This window comes from Gracilinanus agilis, chromosome 4 (genome assembly GCF_016433145.1).
Source record: "Gracilinanus agilis isolate LMUSP501 chromosome 4, AgileGrace, whole genome shotgun sequence".
NCBI classification, from domain to species: Eukaryota; Metazoa; Chordata; class Mammalia; order Didelphimorphia; family Didelphidae; genus Gracilinanus; species Gracilinanus agilis.
In genome coordinates this window covers 165,988,446-165,995,108 of record NC_058133.1, presented here as the reverse complement: position 1 = coordinate 165,995,108, position 6,663 = coordinate 165,988,446, and positions in this window count along the sequence as shown.

Sequence of the window (6,663 nt, the reverse complement as noted above, 5' to 3'; positions counted from 1 at the left end):
AAGTGAATAATTTTATAAAACCAAAACCCCCAAAACATAAACTCAAATAAACAAGTAAAAAAGTGTATGCTTTCATCTATATTCCATCTCCAACAGTTCTTTCTCTGGAGATGGATAACATTCTTTGTCCCAAGTCCCTCAGAATTGTCCTGGATCATTGTATTGCCAAGAGTTAGCTACATCTATCACAGCTGATCATCCCACAATATTGCTGTTGCTGTGTACAATGTTCTCCTGGTTCTCCTTATTTCACTTTGCATCATTTCATGTAGTTCTTTCCAGATCTTTCTGAAATCAGGCTTCTTATTTCTTACAGCAAAAAAAATTCCATTATCAACATATAGTATATAAAGTATATGTCATATACCTTAGTTTGTTCAGCCATTCCCCAACTGAGGGGTATCCCTTTAGTTTCCAATTCTTTGCCACCACGAAAAGAGCAGCTATAAATCTTTTTTGTACAAGTAGGTCCTTTTGCCTTTAAAAAAAAAACATCTCTTTGGGATACAGACTTAGTAGTGGTATTACTGAATCAAAAGGTGGGTTCAGTTTTATAGCCCTTGGGCATAAATTAATTTTATCTTCTTTCTCTCACTTCTTGCATCCCTTTCTTCAAAGATCAGCTCAAGTGCTATCTCTTTAGGGAGCACCTAACACCCCCTAAGTCTCTTCTTCCTAGAGTTGTTTTATATTTATATATGTTTCATTGGTTTAGGGAACTCTCACTATCAGTGCAGATCAGCAATTATTCTACAATTTAAGTTTTTTTTAAAACCCTTTACTTACTTTATCTTGAAATCCATACTCTGAATCAGGTAAGTAAGAGCTAGTCCACTGGGATTAAATGTCTTGCCCAGAGTCACACAGCTCGGAAGTGCCTGAAACCAAATTTGAACCCAGGACCTCCTCATCTCTAGGATTTGGTTCTCTATCCATTGAGCCATTTAGCTACCCCTACAGCTTAATAGTCTTACCAGGTATTCTTGACTCCAAGATGACTATTCCATACTGTTTCCCTGTTTGTGTAATTGAATTGAATGTGTTGAAATAAAAAAATAAAAGCAAGGTAGTGATAACACATGTATAACCCAGTGGAATTGCTTATCAAGCTCTGGGAATGGGGAAGGAAAAAGAAAGGGAGAGAAAATGAATCATGTAACCATGGAAAAATATTTAAAAAGAGACAAAAAAAGAAAAAAGAAAAAGAAAAGTGATGTTCCATTGTCATGGCAGTATACTACAAATCACTTTGCCAGAGGAAGGAAATGGATGATCAGTTTGGAAAAGATATAAAACAGACAGAGACATAAGAGTGATGGGAACTCCTGACTTGCTTTGATGCTAATTTCATTCTTTGGTATAAAGATCTGACCAAAACCAGAGGAACTTGTTGCTAAAATAAAACTGATTTTAAATTTCCTGATAGCTTAGGAAATCATTCTCTAAGGCATACCTTAGATTTTGGGAATGTAGCTGAAAGGAACCTCAGAGGTCATCTAGTCTGACCCCATTAATTTAAAGAAGAGGAAACTTTGAAAGGGTTTAGAGAAAGGAGAGGTAGAATCCCCAATCCTAAAATTCTATAAAGAAAGTAAACTCCACAAGACTAGAATGGTTTAAAAAAAATTCTAAAAATACAAAAAAAAACTACAATTTTTTTGTTAATTAGAAAAAGGGGATTGGTTTAAATAGACCAGTGTGTATGCTCAGGAAACTCTCTGACAAAATTAATTACAGATCATAGTTTTACAGCTGGAAGAGACCTCAAAAGCCAATGAGTCCAACTCCTCTCATATTATGAGGAAATTGGGGCACAAAGAGTTTAAGTTTCAAGGTGAAGTGAGGAATGTCCTCAGCAAGTGTAGAGAAGGGAAGGGGAACAGCTCCACCGGAGTCCCTCTGGGCCTTTCTAGTAATGGACCCTGGGGGAGGGCAGCCACAAGACCACAGAGAGTACTCTGCTTGCCACTTACCCGTGCCATAGGTTTGCCATCACTGCCTTAGATGTTAAGTGACTCACCAAAGGGTCATTGTGCAAATAAAAAGGTGCACAGGCAAGATTTGAACCCAGGTTCACAGCAGCATTCAAAGGAGCTGAAAGAATTAATGAATGTAATTGTTGAACTGCTGTAAAAATATTTGGAAAAGTCATGGCACAATGGAAAGACCATTGCCTTACTCAGGAATCATCAGAATTAATTCAAATTCCACCTACACAAAAAATACAAATTGTTCACATTAAACACAAAAGGGGGATTGTTATGTGACGTGTTATATGACTTTGAGCCTCCCTTGGCCTGAATTTCCTCAGTTAAAATGAAGGGGTTGGCTTAGATGATAAGAATAGTTAACATTTATAAAACACTTATTCTGTGCTGGGCATTGTGCTAAATAAACCCTTTACAATTATTTCATTTGATCCTTACAACAATCCTGTGAAGTAGGTGCTACTATGATCTTCCTTTTACAGATGAGGAAACTGAGGCAGGCAAGTGACATGCCCAGGGTCACACAGGTAGGGAGTGCCCAAGGCCAGATTTGAACTCCGGTTCTTTTTTATTTTAGACCTATGATTCTCTGAACCTACCCTTGAATTCATAAAAACTAACTATACAAGTATAAATGGAGGAGACATGACTGGATGCCATGTGAAAAAAAAAAATCTAGAAGCTCTAGGTGGATTCAAAATAAATCAATAAGGTGACAAAATGACCAAAAAAGTGAATGTTATCTTTCCTAGAATATTACAAGTCTTCCTCAATAGGACCCAAGGCCACTCAAGAGACTGGATTAACCAGTACAGGAAAAACAAAATGGAGGAAGAATGCCTATTGTCTAGAGGCCAGCCAGCAAAGTTCCAAGCAAGAACCATATTAAAATATAATTGGCCCTGGCCAAGTCGCTTAACCTGACTGTCTAGCCCTGGCCATTCTTCAGTCTTAGAACTGATACTAAGAAGATAAAGATTTAGAAAAGGGGAGGTGGGGGCAGCTAGGTGGCTCGAGCACCAAGCCTGAAGTTTAGAGATCCAGAGTTCAAATCTGACCACTTCCTAGCTGTATGACCTAGGCAAGTCACTTAACCCTGGATTAACTTGCCCTTGCCACACTAAGAAAGAATTTAACATAAATAAATAAAAATGTAAAAAATGTGTAACCAGAAAATGTTTAACAAAATGAAATAAAATAAAACATAAATTTAAAAGTGAATATAGGGGCAGCTGGGTAGCTCAGTGGTTTGAGAGTCAGGCATAGAGATGGGAGGTCCTAGGTTCAAATCCAGCCTCAGACACTTCCCAGCTGTGTGACCCTGGGCAAGTCACTTGACCCCCATTGCCCACCCTTACCACTCTTCCATCTAGGAGCCAATACACTGAAGTTAAGGGTTTAAAAAAAAAGTAAATATAAACAAATAATAAAACAAAACAAAAATACAATAGAATACAGATAATGTTAACATATAGTTTTCTAAGTTAGTAAGTGCTACAGGTATCTGTTTCTATTTGAAACGATGCCATGGGTCCAAGCTATGGAGTAGTTAGATGGTCATTCTATTTAATACATGAACATATGTATGTATATGTTATATCTATATATGAACACATTTCCACATGTATTCATGTTTATACACATATCCATTTGAAGGAAGACAATGAATTGAGGCCAGAAATGAATAACAGATAACAGCAGATTACAGCTGGAAAATCGTGCAGCACTTCCAACAATTCTAAATTGTTCCTCTCCACAAAGACTCTTTAGACCCACCAATCCCATTTACAGGGGACTAAAGGGGCAATGGACAGACACATGATGGGTGTAAGGAGGCTGTCCGATATTCCCAATCTAGAAGAGGTCATCTCAAACTCTATTCAAGGGCAGAAGCCATCAAAACTATTAGATACTGGTTAAACCAGAGGAGAAAAGTAGATGGGCAAAGAACTGAACTTCTTGGAAAACTGTAAAATAGTTTGGAAAAAATTAAGTTTAAACCAAGATTTTATTCCATGTAGAATGATAAGCCCTCAATAGATATGACTTGAACATAAAAGAACACCTCATAAAAAAAAAATGAAAGAACAAGCTTAGGTGCCTTTTTTTTTTTTTTTTAAACCCTTACCTTCCATCTTAGAATCAATACTGGGTATTGGTTCTAAGGCAGAAGAGCAGTAAGGGTAGGCAATAGGAGTCAAGTGACTTGCCCAGGGTCACACAGCCAGATTTGAACCTAAGACCTCCCATCTCTAGGCCTGGCTCTCAATCCACTGAGCCACCTGGCTGCCCCTCCTTAGGGACCTTTTACAAGTATGCCTGGGGGAGATTTCTTAACTAAATAAGGAAATGAGAACATAAACGATAAGAAAGAAAAAGGTTATCACGTAAAATTTGAAAACTTTTGCTCAATAAAATCAATGAAAACAAAATTAGAGAAACAGTAGAGGGGGAAAATATTTGCATCAGGGATTACTGATAGCAATCTGACAACCAAAGCATAGAAGGAATTGGCACAAATACAAACAAATGACATGGAGAACAACCCCTGTCAAGAGATGTGCTCAGAGAATAGGAGCAGTTTTCAAATGAATTGCAAACCGCAAATGGTCACAGGAAAAATGCTCCAAATGACTAACAGAGAAATACAAATTAAAACAATTCTGAAGTTTTGTCTGACACTGGGCAAATTGGCAATGACAAAAGATGGGAGGGAAAGGGCACTGGAAAGGGGATATACACATGCCCTGCTGGTGGAGCTACAAAGTGGTCCAATTGCTTTACAGTTTCAATGAAGTGGTGAAACTGCCCATGACCCTTTGACTTAGTGATCCAACTACTGGCACACATCGCCAAGGAAGTCAAAAACAGAAACAAGGAGCCAAAGTATACCAACATATACCTAGAAGCCCTTTTCGGAAGCAAAGAAACAAAGTGGGTGATCATCAATTGAGGGATGACTGAAAAAAAATAAAGGAATATAATGAAATATTAGGTAGCAATAAACAACAAATGTCAACTAAAGTGTAAAGGAATATGAAGTTTTGTGTGGCAGATGCAGAGCTGAGAGAATAATAAACATTAACAACAATCCAGGGGTGTGGTTTTGTTTGTTTTCCCAGTAAAGAGGGTTAAGGGACTAGCCCAGGGTCACACAGCTAGTAAATGGCTGAGGTGGAAAGACAAAGATATTAATGAAGATTGCAAAGAGGAAGTTGAATTCTGAGTAATGGAAAAAACAACTAAAGTCCTAGAGATGAGATAATAAAGTACACCTCCTCCCAGACTACATAAAGATGGGAGACAACTGGCAGATTACTGTATGCATTATCAGATAAGTCACTTTGGCTTGCTTTTTTTCTTTTGACTGGAGGAATTTGAGGGAGGTGACTGATGGAAAAAGATAAGAACATCAGAATATACAAAAATGGATGTCATCAAGGACAGGTAAGTCTGGAAAAGGAGGTAGGCTGGTCACAGAGGGAGAACCAAAAAGAAGACTACAGCTTAAAGGAAGGATAGTAGCAGCGAGGTGACACTGTGGATAGAGTGCCAGTCCTGGAGTCAAGAAAATTCCTCTGTAAGTTCAAATTTGGCTTCAGACACTTTCTAGCTGGGTGACCCTGGACCAGTTACTGAACCTTATTTGCCTCAGTTTCCTTGTATGTAAAATGAGCTGGAGAAGGAAATGGCAAGCCACTTCAGCATCTTTGCCAAAACCCCAAATGAGGTCATGAAGAGCTCAACACAACTGAAAAAACTGAACACTGGGATGATACAGGCCAAGATGAGTCCAGAGAATACCTCTATTGGTGGCACGTTTTGAAGAGGTGAGGCACATTTTAAAGGATGTGACAAATTCCCATTTGTTGAGGATCAAGATGGGTGGGAAGCAAGACGGTGAGCCTGCAGACTTTGCCAAATCAGAGCTGGTCCAAGGTGGAAGGGGCCGCTTCTGAAGCGGGCTGCTCATCACCAAAAGTCTTCAGTATAAGCTAGATGAGCCCTTGTTGTTGCTATGGAGTGTGTTTGATATAGGTCAGCTTGATCAATTTTGGCATCCTTTCTAACTCTTGTGAGTCCATGGTTCTCCCCTCAAGAGGCCTGCAGACTGTACTCCTTTCCATTCAAGGCTCCCTTTAGTGTTCATTGTAACCTAATGCCTTTTGGATAACTTGAAAGGCCTGGGACCTGAATTTAATTGAATCCTTATTACATCCCTGGAACATAGGTACTATTATTATCCCCATTTTACAGAGGAAACTGAGGCAGACTACCACTAGAACTCCCTGTGTGACCTCAGACAAAGTACTTCCCTTTCTCTGGGCTTCAATTTCTGCAGCTGCAAAATGAATGGTTTGGGCTAAAAAGATGCCTTCTAGTTCTGACGTTGTATGACTCAGCATTGTCCACTGCCATGCTCAAAGCCATGCCATGCTGGCTCAGTAGGACTTGGAGGAATTTGTGCTCCATTGGCACAGCTCTTTGAACCCAGGGTCTATCCATGCCAGCCTGAGGTACCTGAGGCCATGCTTTAGGACAGAATCCTTATGGCACGCCCTGGATAAAAAGTCAGCTAAGTGGTAGAATGAACGGTCTCAGAGCCAGGAAGAGTAGAGTTTGAATCCTACCTCTGACGCTTGCTAGCTGTGGGACCTTGGGCAACTCACTTAAT